Raw genomic sequence first — 18,744 nt, forward strand, 5'->3', positions numbered from 1 at the left:
GACGAAATAAACCCTTCTATTCAGAATACAGGACAAAAAAAAATGTCCCCGATCCCTCGAAGAGTTTTCGCGGGAAAATTAAATCGTGGACAAATAAATAATGGCAAATATTGGAGAAGCATTCACAACTAGATTGGCACGACAACGACTAGCCGCGATTAAAAAATTTATTCCGGTCCATGATTCCGTTAAAGAAAAATTACGAGCAAGACAAGAAGCGCGAGTTGAGTTTGCAACATCTGCGGAGGAATTATTTAAGCCTATTACAGCAGCTACTGGTGAAGTTAAAACTGCAATTGTAGGAAAAACTGATCCTGCTGACCCTACCAAAACAAAACGAGGGTTACTTCAAGCAGTAGAAGAACTTAAACAGCAACAGGCAGATGAAGGTGCTGTAGTTGATCCAGGTGCCGCCGGAGTAGTGACAGTTGCTAAGGAAACATTTATTAATAAATTTACCGAAGATGGTATTACTGAGATAAAAAATATTCCACTTACTAGCGTGGATGAACTTAAGGAGTTTTCTACTTGGATTGTCTTAAATTATCCTAACCGGCAAAATTTTCTAAAACCAGGAGCTGCCTCGGGTATAACCCAGGCTGATTGGAGGGATTATGTTTACAAAGTAAACCGAGGTATTTCTCGAATATCTAGCACTGATGATACCTATAATTTTATAAAAACTGGCGTAATTGGGGTTAATAAGGAACTAAGAGACCAACAAATGAAGGCAAAGGAAAGGGAAAGGCAGGCAAAAATACAGGAAATGGAAATGAAAATGCAGGAAAGGGAGGAAGAAAAAAAGAAAAAAATACAGGAAAAGGAAATGAAAATGCAGGAAAGGGAGGAAGAAAAGAAGAAAAAAATACAGGAAAAGGAAATGAAAAAACAGTCGAGACTACAGAAGAAGAAACCACCAGCTCTAAAAATAGACCCCGCAATAACACTGCCTGATCCAGTGCCTGAAATTTCATCACCTGAACAAATGGGCGCTAGCGCTCCTGATGATGATTTTACCACTCCTGTTTCGTCGCCCATCCCCCCCGATATATCAGAAGAGGAAATACTGAAAAGCAAAATAAAAGAATTACAAAATGAATTAAAAGATTTAAAGGAGGAAAGGGAAAAATTACAAAAAGGAATACCGAAAAAGGGTACCTACTCTAAGGTAGAAAAGATAGAAAAAAGGGAAAGATCTATATTTGATGAAATTGTTAAAACATCAGCAAAACTAAAGAAAAAAATGGGAAAAGGATACACCGGTCGCGGATATAACAACCACATCTGTCCTGACAATATCGTCAATGACGTATCACGGTTAGAAGTTCTCATAGGAGGAAAACGCGCCGGAAACAACTCTCCGGAAATTATAAATGAAGCCGCAGATATCTGTCAGAGACTATTTCAGCGTGGCATTATGGATATCGGCGTTTACCGGGGACTCATTGATGAACTCGCAGACGGTTACCACAGCGACTAGCAAATTTAGTTAGAGAAACAATAATTAAATAAAATGATCGTGCACAATTCTCAACCTAGACACGCTAGCGTGTTACCAGTCCGCGTAGTGAACTCGCGATTACCAGTCTACAGAGCAACCTACGGAGATGGTCTCGGTGATACAATTACTGGTTTGTTTTCAAGAATAGCCCCTAAGGTGATCCCGATTGCAAAACAATTGTCGATGAAAGCTATTGATGTTGTCAAGGATAAAGCCCTTGGATCTGTTGGTGATCTCGCCGGGAAGGCATTCGCGTCAATCAAGGACAGACTGTCACGGTTAATTCGCAGATCAAAAAAACCGCCACCGGTGAAACTGGCCAGTACTGAACTTATGCCCGCGGACGTCAGTAAAGTAATAAATCAGGCTGCCAATCAAAAACTTGCAGAGCTTGTAACCCAAACACCCGAACAAATAAATACAAGCTTGATATCAGGAAGCGGAATTTCTCGAAGTGGTCTTCGTTTTAGAAGACAATAATTTTATATAATGTTCAAACCTATATCTGATCCAGCGTTCGATATGGATGCACCAACACTAAAAGATGAGTCCGTGCGCGATTATCAGTATTATTCTTATGAGGCAACAGTACCTAATCAACGCGGACGAATTGAATTACGAGTCCAGGATACAAGTAGATATTTCCTGCCCGCTGAAGCATTTCTTGAAGTCACGGGTGAACTTGTAACAGATGTTGCCGCTAATACAGCATACGGAGCTAATGTTCGAGTTGGTTTTGTTAACAACGGTATCATGGCGCTGTTCAAAAGTGCTTCATACAGCATTGACGGAAGAGAAATTGAAATAATTCAGGATAATGTTGACGTTGCTACAACAATCCTGGGATTAGCGAGATACTCAGATGATTACACTAGATCAGCTGGTCCGACTATGATGTTCGCTAAGGATAATTCTGATCATCCCGAACACAGATCTGCTATTCAAGTACAAACAGCACAAGGCACTGCTGCAGACCCGCAACCGGCTGGATTTGCGGCCAGGCCAGGTGCTGCATTTCCAATATTAAGGCCTAGTCCAGATTACAATTTAGGTTTTGCTACACGTAAATTAATGTTATCAGGTGAACGTAGGAGATTTTCATGCGCAATTCCACTGTCTCACATCTTTGGATTTTGCAGACATGTCAGAAAGGTTATTTTTGGAGCCAATCATACAGTTGTACTTAACCGAAAAAGTGATGACGTTGACGCTATCTGGCGAGAAGACGGTGTTGCTGGCGGTAAAGTAATATTATTCAAGCTTGCTTTGTGGATGCCAGTGATGTCCCCATCGATCACTGAAGAGCAACGATTACTCTCTTTCATGGACACAGGTGGTAAATCACTGATATCGTGGTTAACAACATCAACAGATTCCATTCAAGGTGCCGGTGCTGGGCAGTTCACGTGGCACATAGCATCACAACAGGGAATATCAGCGCCGCGACATATTTTTGTTGCACTCCAGCAAAATGCGAGGTTGTCTTCCCAACTACAGAGTAATATGATATTTGACAAACTTGGTGTCTCTGAGGTTTCGCTGCGAATAAACGGGCATCAGGAACCATCCGAGGATATACTGATAGATTATGAGCGAAATGAAGTTGCACGGGCGTATCATCGTTTGATGACATTTATGGGACGTGATCAAAATATTGATACCGGGTTGCAGATATCACAACTGGATTTTACAACGCTGTATCCGATTTATTACTTTTCGCTGGAACATTTGGATCTAACAAAACAATCTGTCGTTGATATACACTTCAAAGCTCGTGTAGGTGAGTTTCCCCTCGGCCCGCCTGCTGGTTTTAGAGCGATCGCTGTCATACTCTCCGATAAAGCAATGCTGCTTGAAGGTGTTGGCGGACGAATGAGAGTTATTGACGCTCCAATCGAGAATATGTAACGCAATTAAAATCAAACTTAGGATATAATGTCATACAGTCACGTTAATGTCACCTTGACTTCCGGTCAAACGAAGAAATTGCAATCGAAGAACGCAGGCACGTGCGGGACATCAATAACGTTGCGACGAGATCAACTTGTTGGTGGTCCAAACAAGCTGTCGTTGACTAATACTCAGCTTAAACATTTTAATAAGGCACTAACAGCAAAAACCGGTGTCCGACTTGATTTCTCTGCTGCAGCTATCAAGGACATGACTAAAACCGGTGGAATATTTCCCCTCATCCCAATACTAGCTGCTGCAATTCCAGGATTACTTGGCGCAGCGGCAAAAGCTGCAGCGTTAGGTGCAGTTGGAACCGCAGCTGGAATGGCACTAAAGAAGGCAACCGGAAACGGATATAAGGGGGGGCGCGTCGGTCTAAGATTATCGGGAACTCCATCACCAGCGGCAGCACAGGCGATAGCACTCGGTGCACTTGGACCGGCAGCTGGAATGGCACTAAAGAAGGCAACCGGACACGGGTACAAAAAAAAGGGACGCGGTCTAAGACTACCAGGAACTCCACCATCATGGTATCCAAAAAAATTCTAACGCCGTTGAGCAATTTTGATTTACTCGATGCTGTTAAAAAATTGCGTATAAAACATTTCCGGGGGGTATTTATGCGAGATCAATTACCGACGCGGCCGCGGAATCCAGAAACTGGCATTATCAATCTCGACAACAAAGATGGTCCTGGAACTCACTGGGTTGCTTACGCGATCGATCCACGTGGAATTATTTATTTCGATTCGTACGGTTTAGCACCGCCAGTTGAGTTTCTCAGGTATGTCCGCGGAGTGCCTCGCACTCTCAACAGCAGATTTTATAATGTTCCAGTGTGGCAGTCGACGCTACCAACACAAACATTAATTGATCCGCCCATTTGTGGTCGCGAAGTATTGAACGTTCTTGATGCAATCTCAAGAAATCCAGCAACTCCTCCGCATCGAGCAGTGTATGAATATACCGCATCGAGAAATGCTAGTGTTTCCAATGCTTAGCATTTGAAAAACAGCAATAAGAATAATGGTTGATATTTACGGAAGACCTTCCGCGCGAAGAGGTAAATCAAGCACAGATGTTGATCTCTCAAAATATGCGACCCGAGATGAAATCGATAATCTTTTGAATATAGCTGGAGTTGACCCAGATGAAGTTGCTATTTTTCAAGACAGGCAAGGAAAACTAAGAACGAGCAACATTAAGTGGAATGATATAATTCGCAGAGTTCTTGGAGCTATCAAGGATAACTTCGTTGCATTTAGTGATGGCGGCCGGATCAAGGACTCGAATATATCAATCGCAAGCATCAAAGACAGTATTGATAAAGGTGTTGACAAGTGCGTGAAAAAAACCGGTGACACAATGACCGGCGAACTCAGCCTGAGCGGCAACAAAATAACCGTTCTAAAAAATCCGGAAGGTCTCGAAGATGCCGCAAATAAACAATACGTCGACGCGCAGTACCAACTCGTTGCTGGCCTAGTCAGCGACAAAGTAACAAAATCCGGCGACGTAATGACCGGCGGACTTGACATGAGCGGCAACAAAATAACCGCGTTAGCGAATCCCGAATCCGACCAGGATGCGTCAAACAAACAATACGTGGACATCGTCAGCGGTAAACTAAATACGCTGCGTGCAGAGTATGATGTTCACGTGGGCGCGTTTACAAGACTTCGAAGAAACTTCACAAAAACTGATGAGACCGTGGATAAGTTCTTTGGGAATCCTCCAGTCGTCGATGTAAAACTCGCTGATGTAAAGACCGACATTAACACGATCAAACAAACACAGCACGATATAGTATCGGGTATTCCTGATATCGTTAACAAAACCAGTTTGATTAAAGTTCCCACTGGAATTACTCCCGGGCATATCACCAACATCGTATTCACGGTATCATCGGGATTCGCAACATGGTCACGACAAAATAACACTATCAAATACCCAGCAACAGCCACCGGTGTTTACAGGTTGTCTGTGTTTTCAGCCGCTAAATTTGAAATCTTCACAACGTTTCCCTGGAGACATTCCACCGATAAGTATTCCGGGGTTGTAACCGTAATACTAAACAGCGGAACCGAGGAAACATTTATGCTTGAAGCCGCCGACGATACTTTAACATCAACATCTTACTGGTGGTGTTTGGAATTCGTCGCTGCAACGCCTGAGTTGGTGACCGCGTAATTGAAAATTACCAGCGATTTTAAATAAATGTCAACGTTGAAATCCGAAGGATTTCCAGATGCTCAACAATATCGATACAATCAAGTCCGTGAGTGGCAATCTGAGTTAAAAACTGTCATCGACGCGACGTCCCAAAAAGTAAAAAAATACCGCAGACGCATAACAGTGCTGGACGTTATGGTTTATTCAGTATCCGCCGTTGTTGCATCCGCGGGAGTAATACTATCAGCGGTCACTCCGGTAACAGCAGTAGTCGCTGCCACGATCTCTGTTTGTACGACCACTACCGCGGCAGGAGTTTTCGGCATCATAGCAAAAAAAATATCCTCGTGTGCTAACACAAAATTACACGATTACACGACAAAATTAAATACAGCCACGACCGCATATCAGAAATTATCATCGCTGATATCATCATCGTTAGACGTGCAATCCAGCGACGCCGCGTCGATATCAGATTCTGAATTTAAACTAATGTCAGATGCGTACAATGACTATTTGAAAACTAAACAAATAAATAATGTCACTGATGGCAACGCCACAAGAACTGCTTCAACAAATAGTCACAAACACAACACCGGTAAGGACCACAATGATCTCAGTGTCCTCGACGACACCAGAATTCGGTATTAATTTTCGAACTCCAATTGCCGTGAACGAAATCGCATTAGCAAAGCTCAGTGTGTATCACAGCTGGCCTAATGTCAGAGCGGCATTATTTGGTGGTCAGCAGCCAAATAATTCGTTTGTGTTTTCGTGGAAAAGCAAAGCCGACTCTGACGAATTCGACTGGGATACAATTACGCTACCCACTGGGAGTTATCAGATCGAAGAAATCAACGCGGAGATACAACGCCAAATAAAACGAATCACCGGCAAGGAAGCCAAAATATCTGTGACCGCGCACGAACCAACGCTGTCTGCGGTCATTGAAATCTCAACACCGGGATACGCCGTGGATATTTATAGCAGCTCTCTTCGAACAGTATTAGGATGGCCACAAAAACGACCCGAGGTCGAACCGGGTCCACCAAAACCTGAAAAATTGGATTTCGAGACCGATAAACAAGAACTGCACGACCTCGTGTACGGCGAGCATTTATTATTTCCAGATCAATTACGATCAGGCCAAGCCCGGTTTTCAACATTAGATAGACACCCCTTGGATATAATATATGTAATTTTCGAAGACGGGAGATTCCGTGAATACCTTCCAGAAGACATAGAAGCTCATTTTTTTAATCCGATCAAACAAGCACATAAACAACAGCTAGACCTGTTGCGAGTATATTTTCAAGATTATATCTCTGATATAACAAAACCACGCACGAACATTATCACCACCATAGAAAAACTAAACAAACTCGTATCCACGATGGAATTTATGAATCAAAAAGTAATTCAGAATCTACTGGATCTCAAAGGCGATTATGGAACCCAAAAAAGATCGAATTTTGCATCCCGATTTGGTATTCCCGTGAAGGATATTTCAGATTTTAAACTTCCTGGATATAACACGCACACGCTGAGAAAATCAGTCTCTGATCTCATCGCGGAATCTTTTGAAGATATTTCCGACGCGTACTCGCGAATAAAATCACAACCTGTTATTTTAAGACACGACAACAGTACAGCATCCGATGGCAGACACATCTCACCCGGGATCGTTTCGATCACAGATGTGGTCGCGGTCAATCTTGTATGTGACGTCATCGACGGTAGCTACAGCGCTAGCGCTGACACAACGATGGCGACGCAGGGGTTTATCCTGTATACGTTCACACCAAAAGATCCACCGGGTTTTTTGATTGTGCAAGAACCAATCAATGTGGTCTATCTGCGGTGTAATAATCCGTGGTTGTCAACGATAAATTTCAAACTCGTCGACCAACGGGGGAATTTGTTGGACCTGCGTGGCGAGACTGTTAGTATAAACCTACTGGTGAAATCCTGAAACTCGAAGAGTTTCTCACGCAGAGCGTTTCCACATTTAAAAAATTGCAGTTGTGTATAATGCACGAGTATATCCATATCCGAGTTCGCGTACATGACAAACAAATTCTCAACGCGGCAATCAGGACTGCATTTGGAACCGCTGGCGTTTCTGGAAACTCAAAGAGTTTCTCGGAACAGTATTCGGAACTTGACACTGTCGAGTTCCCCGTCGGAATAGTCGTTGACGACCACGGCAACGAAGACTTCTTGTTGACACGGCCACAACAAGAACAGTTACAGAAGTATCACACGATCACAGTTTTTTGTGACCAAGAACACATCATGAACTATTCTCATTCGTGTATTGATGCTGAAACACTCAAGCAAATTTTGAAACTCTAGCGTGGAAACTCAAAGAGTTCTGAGAAGTCTAAAGACTTGAGAAGTCCTTTGGACTTCCATGCTTGCATATCCAGAAACGCTAGCGTTTCCACAGTAGAATTTCAAAGACAAAAAAAAATAATACTTTTTTTTTACCATTGGGTTTCCAATGGGGGAAGACATTTCCACGTTAGACTTCCACAGAAATGCTTGCATTTCCAGAAATGCTTGCATTTCCAGAAATGCTTGCATTTCCAGAAACGCTCTCGTTGGAAGTCGCAGAAATGCTTAATGTATCCAGAAGTCCTTGCATTTCTGGAAACGCTAGCGTTTCTACGTCGGAATTCTTTATTTGACTTTTTAATTTTCTCACTCTGGAGTTAATTAATTTTTGAGTCTCATACTCGTGTGATAGTGTAAGACGAATACTTTCAACTGCACGCGTCAACGGGATAAATTCAGATACCTGTTCGTCAGTAACCGTGGCAAGTGATTTGTAAATGCGATTTTGCAACTTCTTAATGAACCTGTATCTCGCGGGAAGAGTATTCTTCTTCGTTGATAGCTCATTCAAGGTTTCAAAATCTGACATAATTGTTTCAACGTCTGTTAAAATATTAAACCCCCGATTTTTCAATTTTTGAATTTCATCAATTACGACATTAATACTCGTGCGATTCATATATTATAACTATTTTTTTTTTATCTAACTGAGAAGTCTTAGACTTACAAAGTTGAAACATTTTTCGTTTTCGAGTTATCGTCGTCGACGATATAACAAAATGAGATTTTTTGTTTTAGTCGTTTTGAAAATGCTGTTTTGTTAATCCCAGCTGCGACATTCTGTACAGAAGGTGGACAAATATCGTAATACTTCGCGGCGGCGTATATCGACCGGAATACTATTTCGTCGCCGGTCTGTGTATTACGACCCCGGACAGGTCTTGCAACTTTTTTACTACGTCCTGTTTTACCCGACAGGCAGTTCTTGCTCTGGGTGACCATGCGAAGATTGTTTATAGAGTTATCAAGTATATCACCGTTAATGTGATCAACAACAAAACCATCCTTGATCAGTCCATGATGACATTCGTAAACGAAACGGTGACATAAATACTTCCTTGTGGGGCTAGTAAACACCAAATAACCAGCATTATTTGCAGCACCGATTGGCTTCTTCAGCCTACAGTTTCGTACTACCCCATCGTGATTTGCTTCATATTTAGGAATAGTTGGATGTGGAACAAATTTTTGTTCGGGGACGAATTCTTGATTCATTATACTATAAGAAAACCATTTATCTAATTCATAATTTATCTGAAAACTTATTTATGTAATCACGCTCCGAGAACGTGTTCGAGTCTGGATTTTTTTTATAGTAATACCATTTTAGTGCTCGATAGCGTTTTCCACCACACGCTAAACATAATTGCGTTTTCCCCCGTGTTCCAATGCCACATTTGATACACGGCGTCGGTCCTAGACTTCCACGGCGGACCTGTTGAGCATGTTGTCCACAGTATTCGCGCCTGCATAATTTGTTACATGGCACGGTCGAATTTAGTTTGATCCACTTGCATGAGTGCGCTTGCGCACCAGAGAAACTCTTTGAGTTTCCGTTCATTATATATAATATACCTGTCTATTTAAATACTTATCCTAATTATAATAATGAGTTTCTCAAGACTATCCAGAATAAAACCTGCACGGGGTCGATTCGATCTTGACCGGTTAACTTTTGATCGACGACGACGAGAACTCACACTCGTAATTGGTGTTATCAAGAACGCCAAAGAAGAGTTTCGTCGTGATGGTGCTGCACATGTGTGGTCTTCGTATAAAATCATTTCTGGAAACGCGAGCGTTTCTAAGTCAGAGACTTCCAATGCCATCATTGATGGTACCATCAACGATACAATCGCGCGTAACATAATTGGGTATCTCGACGATAGAAGATATTTCATACAGATAAAATTTATTGTTGGAGTCGACGACACGGAAACAGGTGAAACAACATGGATTATCAGAGACAAACTAGACCCTATTCTTGATGCCCGGCGGGGGAAAACCGTCGTCGTAACCAAAGACTCAAACCCGGGAGTACTTGTTGGGATTGATACACCGTATTATGCCAGAGCGTATCCTGTGACCGCAGTCATTTATGGAATTTATCCGATGAAGAAACCACGCGTTGATAAACTCAAACCGATGAAGATGTCAGAGTCATTGATAAAATCCCCAGGGTTGAATTGTGTAGCCGAGCGAGTAATGGAACATTTTAAAAATGCCGCGCGAGGAAACGGCCTAACACCGCTAAGACAGACTAAAATAACAGCGTGGGCGGCAAAAGTAGTGGATGAAGGAGCGTCAATAAATGATGTTGCCGAGCTCGAACGATTACTAAAATTTCCTATAACGGTTTCATCGTTGACCGGTGAGGTATTGTACAAGAGTAAATATGATTCCCGTGGAGCACCAATAACTATTATCGATCATAACAGTCACGCCTGGACTGACTCGGTTAGGATATTTCCTCGAGACCGTGTTGTAAAGTATTATCCGGAATTGGAAAATGCTATCATGGGAACCACTAGTGGTGAAACTCGAAGAGTTTCCATGTTTGATTTTATTTATCATATAAGTAAAACCGATCCAGTGTCGGTGTGGTTATTCCGAAGTGACCTCGAGGGAGAGTTTGATCAGTTTGTGAAACCCAACGGGGAGGTATACAGAACGGCGGCATTACATCACGAAATGAAAAAACTCGCAGAAAAATATCATGCGACGAACACTGATACGTTACTGACGCAGTGTTTTACTGTCCCGGGTGTTGTCACGCATATAGCCCGAGAACGAAATTCATGGAGACCAACCCCGAAGAGTTTTCTCGAGGATATTCAACAGAGCTGTATCGAATACGGACACGGTGGTTTGTGGAATACCCAGTATGATCACCGCGATATGATATCCGTGGATATGACGGCGTGTTATCCAGGAAGTTTTCTTGGGCGGGGAGAATGTAGTGAGTATTTTAAACGGTTTGGTCATATTACAAGCTCGATGACAAGAGTTGCCATAAACGGACCATTGCCTGATTTTGACCTGACCGGGGTTGCTTGTGTGTCGTCGTTTAAACTCGCTACGGGTTTACATCCTGTGTGTTATGCTTGGTTTGGTAAACATTTCGTTGAGAAGCGATGGGCACCGATAGTGTTATTGCGATACATGCTTGACAGTCAAATACTACTGTCGCTGACGGTCAGTGAAGCGATTATATGCTATGATTGTCAAACTGAAGTTTGGTTGCCAACTCCGCAAGTCACCGTAGAAATTGAAAATTTCCGAGAATATCCAGAATCGTTTATCGACACTATCATCGAAAGAGCTCCCCGAACTGATGAAAGCACCGCAAAAGATCTAGGACGAAGAATAATAGGAAAATTTACTCAAGGTGGAGCGTATGATCATAAACTACATCATAGTCGATTAATCATGGACGAGGCCGAATTGGATCTTATTGTCGCTGATGCCGCCACGAATAATACGTTTTGTACCCGCGAAGATGTGTTTTTGTCAAACGGGGAAAAATTAGGAACTGTTGTTAGTTATATCGACGGAGAATCATCTCAGTACACACATTTGAGATCTTCGATGCTAGCTTATGTATCAATAAACCTATTGTCGATGATTAATAGGTTTCCCGTTGACGCAGTGAGAGTTGCAACGGATTCATTCTATATCGATAAAAAACACTTAGCGGCGTTAAATAAGGTTATACCGAATGATCCATCGTGGGGTTCATGGAGAATAAAAAATGAAATGTTGCATGGATATTGTGAATCGGCTGATGTTGAAATCGAGGATGAATATCGCGGCGCAGAAATATCTGGGAAATTTTCAATTTCTACGACAACTTCGCTGCCGCCGGTGCACGATCCTGTTGTGAGACACAAAACAGTTTATCTCAACGGGGCTGGTGGTTCCGGTAAAACAACTCGAGCGATAGAATTATTTAGAAACTCTGATATGATTGTGTTGACTCCCACACATAGACTTGCCAGGGAGATGAGACAACGAAAGGTTAACGCGTGTACGTATCACAGTTTTTTCAAATACAGCGGCGGCACGTGGACACCTGAACGAATGGGAACGAAATATATCCCTGGAATAATAATCTGGGATGAGATAGACACTGTGCCGTTAGATATATTAAAACAGTTTCTGGATTGGCTGCTAAAGAAAAATACCGCAGTGGTGATGTGCGGCGATCATGGTCAACCACCGCCATTTACAGGTGAATCTCCACACACGTGGCTGAAAACTTTTGTAGATTATTATGAGGAAATAACTAACGATGTTAGAGCACTCGATGAAACGCTGAAAGAGTTTAAGGCGTTGATCAGGCTACAAAACGATAAAGTCCAATGTGAGATAATGCGTGAAATAATTCCAGAGACGGAGCTGAGCGACTTTTGGGAAACGTGGAAACCAAGTGATCTCATAGTGGCAAGTAGAAAGATAGTCAGGGACACACTTCAGCAGCGGTTATTTCAGTTACATCAGAAGAAATTTCCAATGCTGGTAGTGCCATTGTGTTATAGACCAGCTGATACGCGATTGCAGAATATTGATGTTGATATTCCAACGCGCGCGTCGTCGGTGGAGAAACAGAATTTAGTATTAAATGATATTGTGTTAGTTGACATCGATGCTGTTGAACAGGCACTAGCGATGAATAAATCCCCGTGGACGCTAGGATACGCTATGACCATCCATAGTTCGCAGGGACTAACTATTTCAGATACAACAGTTTGGATCGTTGATGATCGCATCGAGTGGTCAAATTTAGTTTATTTAGCCGTGTCAAGAGTAAGAAGGATAGCTCAGTTACGAAGAATTGTATTAGATGATGTTATCAACGACAGCATCAACAGATCAATCGCTGATGATACAATAAGAAAGAAATTAGCCGGTTACAAACAGAGCGACAAAAAAAATGGTAGAGAGTTTGATCCAAGTTTGGATGTTGAATTTGTAATACAATTACAACAACAGCAGAATAATCACTGTGCGAGTTGTAATTGTTTATTGCTGTGGCAGTATTCGAAAAACGACCCAAGGCAATTCACCGTAGATAGAATAGATAGCAGTCGCGGTCATACACGTGAAAATGTGATGTTGACCTGTCTTGAGTGTAACCGATGCAGAGGTGTTGCTGCAGTTATTTAAGTGATCGTGGCGGTAATTGTGTATCCGTGGGAATCACCTGAAGTTGCTCGCGTGTAAATCCACGCTGAGGAGCAGTCGAATCTAATCTGTAGATTGCGTTTCTCCCAGTTGATCTGGTTATGCTGGATATCTTATGTGTAGTAACACTCCATGTGGGATCGGTTGCTCTTTTTTTTCCTCCTTCTAGTTCGCCTGGTTCGTATAAATACCTAACGGTGACATTACCCAGTAGTGGGGACACTAGCGTCGTTGGCTGCGTTGAAACACGTTCACTGACGTGGGGTATATATTTTTTTGTGATTGCATTTACAGGCCTCATGTTTGTTGTTCTGGTAATTTCATTATTCAGTGCGGCTATCACGTTTGGCAGTCTTGCAACCCATTCACGAGATCTCGTATCGTAAATGAATTCCCTCGCGTACTGGTATCCGAATAATCTCTCAGCGAGTGTTCTATTAAATCGCTCAACAATTGCCTGATCCCGATGAATTTCAGTATGTCCTCGTCGTATAACAACGTTATGCTGCTTTGTCAGTGATGACACCACGCCCTGAAATTCCTTGCCAGGATCAACTTGTAATAATCGGGGCCAGTTTAGAGGTCCTCGTTGATAAATTCGTTTAAACGCAGAGGCGACTTCGGACGCTGTTTTAGTCGCTAACGGTTCTGCTTCTTTGTATCTACTGGCAACATCAACTACTGTTAGCGCGTATTTGTATATTTTTCTACGAACAGTATCATGAGGCAGGAATAGTATGTCAGCCTGATGAACTTCATTGGGGGTACTAACATCAAAATGTGCAAAATTGATTTGTCGAGGTGGTGGTAGGTAGATTTGCCATATTGCTTGTTTTGATAGCCAATTTTTGGCAACCTCGCGTGTTACTGATGCCGCGTTGGCGAGTTTATTAATTGCTGAGTTACCTCTCCAATATCCGATTGGGGAATAATAAATCGCTTGCATGGAAACACTAGCGTTGGAAGTCCTTGGACTTGTCTGCATCGTTATTAATTATCCAGCGCCTAATGCTAATTTAGATTTCATCGCTGATCTTACTAACCAATTAGCGAGTGACTCCCTAAATGATTTATTTTTTATGGCGCTTAGTGCATGAATTAATTTCACATCCGCGATATGCCTGTCTTGTAGATCTTTACTTCGATAAGCAATATCATGTATGTGACACGCTGCGTCGATAGCGTTTATCGGATACTCGCCGGGTTTGGGCTGATCGTTGCTGTCAAGCCTGATATCTAGTCGTGTTCCCGGACCGCAGTAATTGTATCCTGGGAGATGTTTTTCTCCGGGATACTTTCCCCAAGGGGTACCTGGAAGTCGTCCGAGGGCGGCTGCAATGTCACCACCTCGTTTTTTTTTTGAAATTTAAATTTTTTTGTGCCACATTGCGTACACGTACCAGAAAGTGCTAGTCTGTTATTTTTTGTTGTAACCGTTGTTAGATCATTCGTAGGGGTTCGTGCCCGACACTTCACACAATATAGATCCATAATTATTATTCTTTGTATACAAATGGAAATTACAGACTTTTCTGCGACGCGGCGAAGGGAGCCAATCAAGCATAATTCGGTGTTGCCAAATTCTATCAGAATGATTATCATTGGACCGTCAGGATCGGGTAAAACGCAGTTGTTGCTGAACTTGATAATGAAGTGGATGAAGTGGGATAAGCTGTATTTGGTAGCACCATCTGTAGATGATCAGCGATGCTATGATGTTATAAAAGATTTTAATGAAAGTGCAAAAGCGCTGAGTGACGAGGATGTTGTTGAATTTATAACTGATATTGAAGAAGCTCCCAGCGTTGAGGACCTCGACGGGGAAATAAATAACCTAGTAGTGTACGATGATGTGATGCTGGACAAGCAAAAAAATCCTGCAAGAATATTTTCCCGGGGTCGTCATAAAAACACTGATGTGATTTATGTTACTCAACGTTACACACAAATACCAAAGGTAATCAGGGATAACTGTAATCTTCTTGCTGTGTTTAATGGAGTTGATGTTCACACGCTGAGAAATATTCATCAAACCTGGTGTGGTGGCGATATGGATTTAAATAAATTTAAAAATTTCTTTAGTCGCGCTCAAAGAATCCCGCACGGATTTGTGACAATAAATTTACACGATCCCAGAACAAGATACCGTATTGGACTTGATACACTATTTGCAACATAAAAATGTTTTTCCTTGGAAACTCATTTCGTAGAGCAGCAGAGGGGATGGACCCGACCCATGGATTTTTCAATAACGACCCCGCCACGGAAACTGTTTCAGATTTATTGAAGTAACCCAAGTTGTCAGTGCAAACTCAACGAGTTTGTCCCTGGAAACTCTTCGAGGGATCGGGGACATTTTTTTTTGTCCTGTATTCTGAATAGAAGGGTTTATTTCGTCGAAATAAGCCCTCTATCGAGGAATAGTTTCCCGGAGGGGTTTATTGTGAAAATAGTTTCGGTCTGTTCACCCCCTCTGCTGCTGAAGTGTTTCTCATTAATGAATATAACCACTCCGGTGGTCTAGTGGTTAGAGTGTCTGCCTCAGATGTGGGAGGTCATTGGTTCGATCCCTGGTCAAGTCATATCAAAGAATTACAAAAATGGTACTAACAGCTGTCTTGCTAGGCAGTCAGCATTAAGAGGTTAGTTTAGGCCTGGTGTCAGGATAATGTGACTGGGTGGGACATCATGCTACATGTCTGCAACATGATGCCCCAGTGCTAGGCATCATTATAAACTGCCACACTGCAGACATTCTAGCGATATGACTAAAAAACTGTTAAAGCAATGTTAAAAATCCAAGACACACACACAATTAATGAAAAAAAACAACTCTTCTTCCACATGTGAAAACAACTGTTTGAGTTAGCACCCACCCCATCCCTATGCTCACCCACTACCCCAACATAATAAAGAAAAACCAATGTAACAATGCAGATGGATCTTCAATGTCTTCAAAAGCTATAACTAAAATTGTGTTTACAGAGCATAAATAACCTGCCATCCACCTTTCATATGACTCTGTGGTCATATATCTACATAAAAAACTGACCTGCAACACACAGCCTAATCAGTCACTGAAGCATGAAATTTAAGTCATTGTGACCTATGTCTGGTGAACTCATCAAGATTCAACTACCTACCTAGCCTTTGTGACAAAAAATGCTAAAGATGCTAACCTAAATCAAAACTAAAGTCACTGAAGGTCAAATTTTGGGTAGTCAGTGTAAAACTGGGCCTCATCTCTCTAGTATCAATAAGTCAAGTACATGTAATCCCTGGAACTGATTCATTTGATTGTTTTGAGCTGTTAGGTTACATTTTACTTCAAGTAATTAAACTTTGATCAAGTGTCAGAATATATTACAAAGGAATTGGGCTTTCTCACATTATTAATATCATATTTCATTTTATTGTTCAAATGTAAGCTTTCTGATATTTTTACTAAATTTGACCCTTTTTTGCAACTTTACAAACACCACAATATGTGCAGGGCTTTCAAATAAACATCCTGACAATCACTGATTCAGTTAGAAAATATTTTAAAACAGCTGAATATATCAGTTGCCTTGGGCCTTGTAAAATGAGTTGAAATTGGAGTCTTTTCTAGACATGACATGACCAGTCCACTAAATTGATGGACTTTACAAATATTAGTTTGATAAGTAACTTTTGCTATGGATGTCTATAAATCAATTAAAATAATTAAGATAATAAATGAATTGACATATTGGACATAGATGGACATAATCAATTACTGAATTTCCTCCAATGCATGTCTGTCATAAAAAACATATTGCAGTCATAGGGTTTGCAAATATTTCTTTTAATAGGAAGTCTGGGATGAAATTCTTGATACAGTTTACTGACATTATGTAATTTACGGCATGTAAAACAGAATGATTGCAGAACAGATCAATGAACAAATAAGTTATGTATAAATATATTTTGTGTTTAATTTTTTGCCCATGATTGTAGATTGTAATGTTCATTTTGTAAACAACTTATTACAAAACAAACTTTTGTCCATAAGTGTAGACTAAACTTTAAGAAAATTAATTTTTAAACATGTTTACTTCGATTTATTTTAATAATAATAATAATAATAATAACAATGCTTTGTTTATAGAGGGTGACTCATTAGTCAAGGACTATTTTCCCTTGAGGCCCTCTAAGAAGAGTATAACAATGCACATTATATGAAGATAGCAATAATTACTGTTTATTTTAACATGTTTAGTATTAAAATACTAAATTCCATTATATATTAGAAGCACATACATGCTCATGATATCTCTTCTTAAATACTCTAATATTTTCAGCAGATTTTACATGTAGTGGAAGCTTGTTCCACATAACTGTACCAGAGTATTGGAAGCTCTTTTTAAATTGTTCTGTTCTTGGTTTTGTTGGTTGATGGTTTCCATGTGATATTGATTTCAACTGGTATTGTGTTTAAAAAGACCTGAATAAGTCCTGAAGATACTCTGGTGCAGTTCCATGTAGACATTTATATAAAAGAACTGCCTTGTGAAAATCTACCATGTCATATATTGTGAACCATTTGAGTTCTGTAAATACAGTGCAACCCCGCTATAACCTTTGCACATTTCAGTGTTTCTGGAAAATTACCACTCATTATACTTAAGTTAATGATATGTGTTAGTGACTTTGTTATTACTGCTGCAGCAATTTTAAGAATTCGTGGACCAATACCATCCAATCCAGAGGATTTATTAATATTCACCTTAATTAGCATATAAAAAACATCAGCTTCACTAACATTAGCTATTGAAAAATAATTATCATCAGGAATTTTAACTCTTATAAATAACAGAAGAGCATCAAGTTCAATTGGGCTGTAAGTCAGGTTCTGAATACTGTTACTGGAGATGCTTATGAAGAAATTGTTGAACATTTCCACAATGTCTTGTACAGATGATGCTATATCATCATTTTGCTTAAGTCTAGGGGGAAGACAACTGTTCTTGGGTGGGTTCAGCTCTTTTAGATTCTTCCACAATGTCTTGGTACTCATACCTTCATCAATAGCCTGTTTATATTAGTTCTCTTTTGGCTTATCTATCAGGTGCTTAGTTTTATTCCTCCACTTTCTAAAGCTTTCATGTCTTTTTCTCGTGTGGAAATTATTTCTTAAGTGCCTAGCCTCATTGATCTCAGGGGTAATCCACTTGGGTGTAATTTGGTGTTTAACCCTCTTTTAATTGGGGCATGTTTGTCTAAGGCTGCATTGAACATCTGATACCATTTGTCTAAGGCAGTGTTGACATCAGCCATAGTGCAGACTGACTGGAAGGGTTTGCAAAATAAATCATTTAAGAACATTTCCTCATCAAACTGTTCCAAGTCCCTCCATTGTATTTCAATGTGCTGACCATTTTTAGATGCTTTTGGAAGATGTCTAGTTATACAGACCGGATAGTGGTCACTCAGTGCATACACAGGTATATTAATTTCACTTATGTTGTCAGGTTTATTAGTATTACACATGATCAATGATGGTAGCACTTTTATCT

The 18,744-nt window shown here is 40.9% G+C and overlaps 1 protein-coding gene across 1 annotated transcript in view; it reads right to left on the reverse strand.

The window, feature by feature from the left end:
• LOC149805584 (xanthine dehydrogenase/oxidase-like) overlaps positions 1-18,744 on the reverse strand; it is a 196,360-nt gene that overhangs the window by 6,234 nt on the left and 171,382 nt on the right. The window lies entirely within an intron of this gene.

The sequence above is a fragment of the Sinohyriopsis cumingii genome, chromosome 2, assembly GCF_028554795.1.
Source record: "Sinohyriopsis cumingii isolate HCF-2022 chromosome 2, ASM2855479v2, whole genome shotgun sequence".
Classification (NCBI taxonomy): Eukaryota; Metazoa; Mollusca; class Bivalvia; order Unionida; family Unionidae; genus Sinohyriopsis; species Sinohyriopsis cumingii.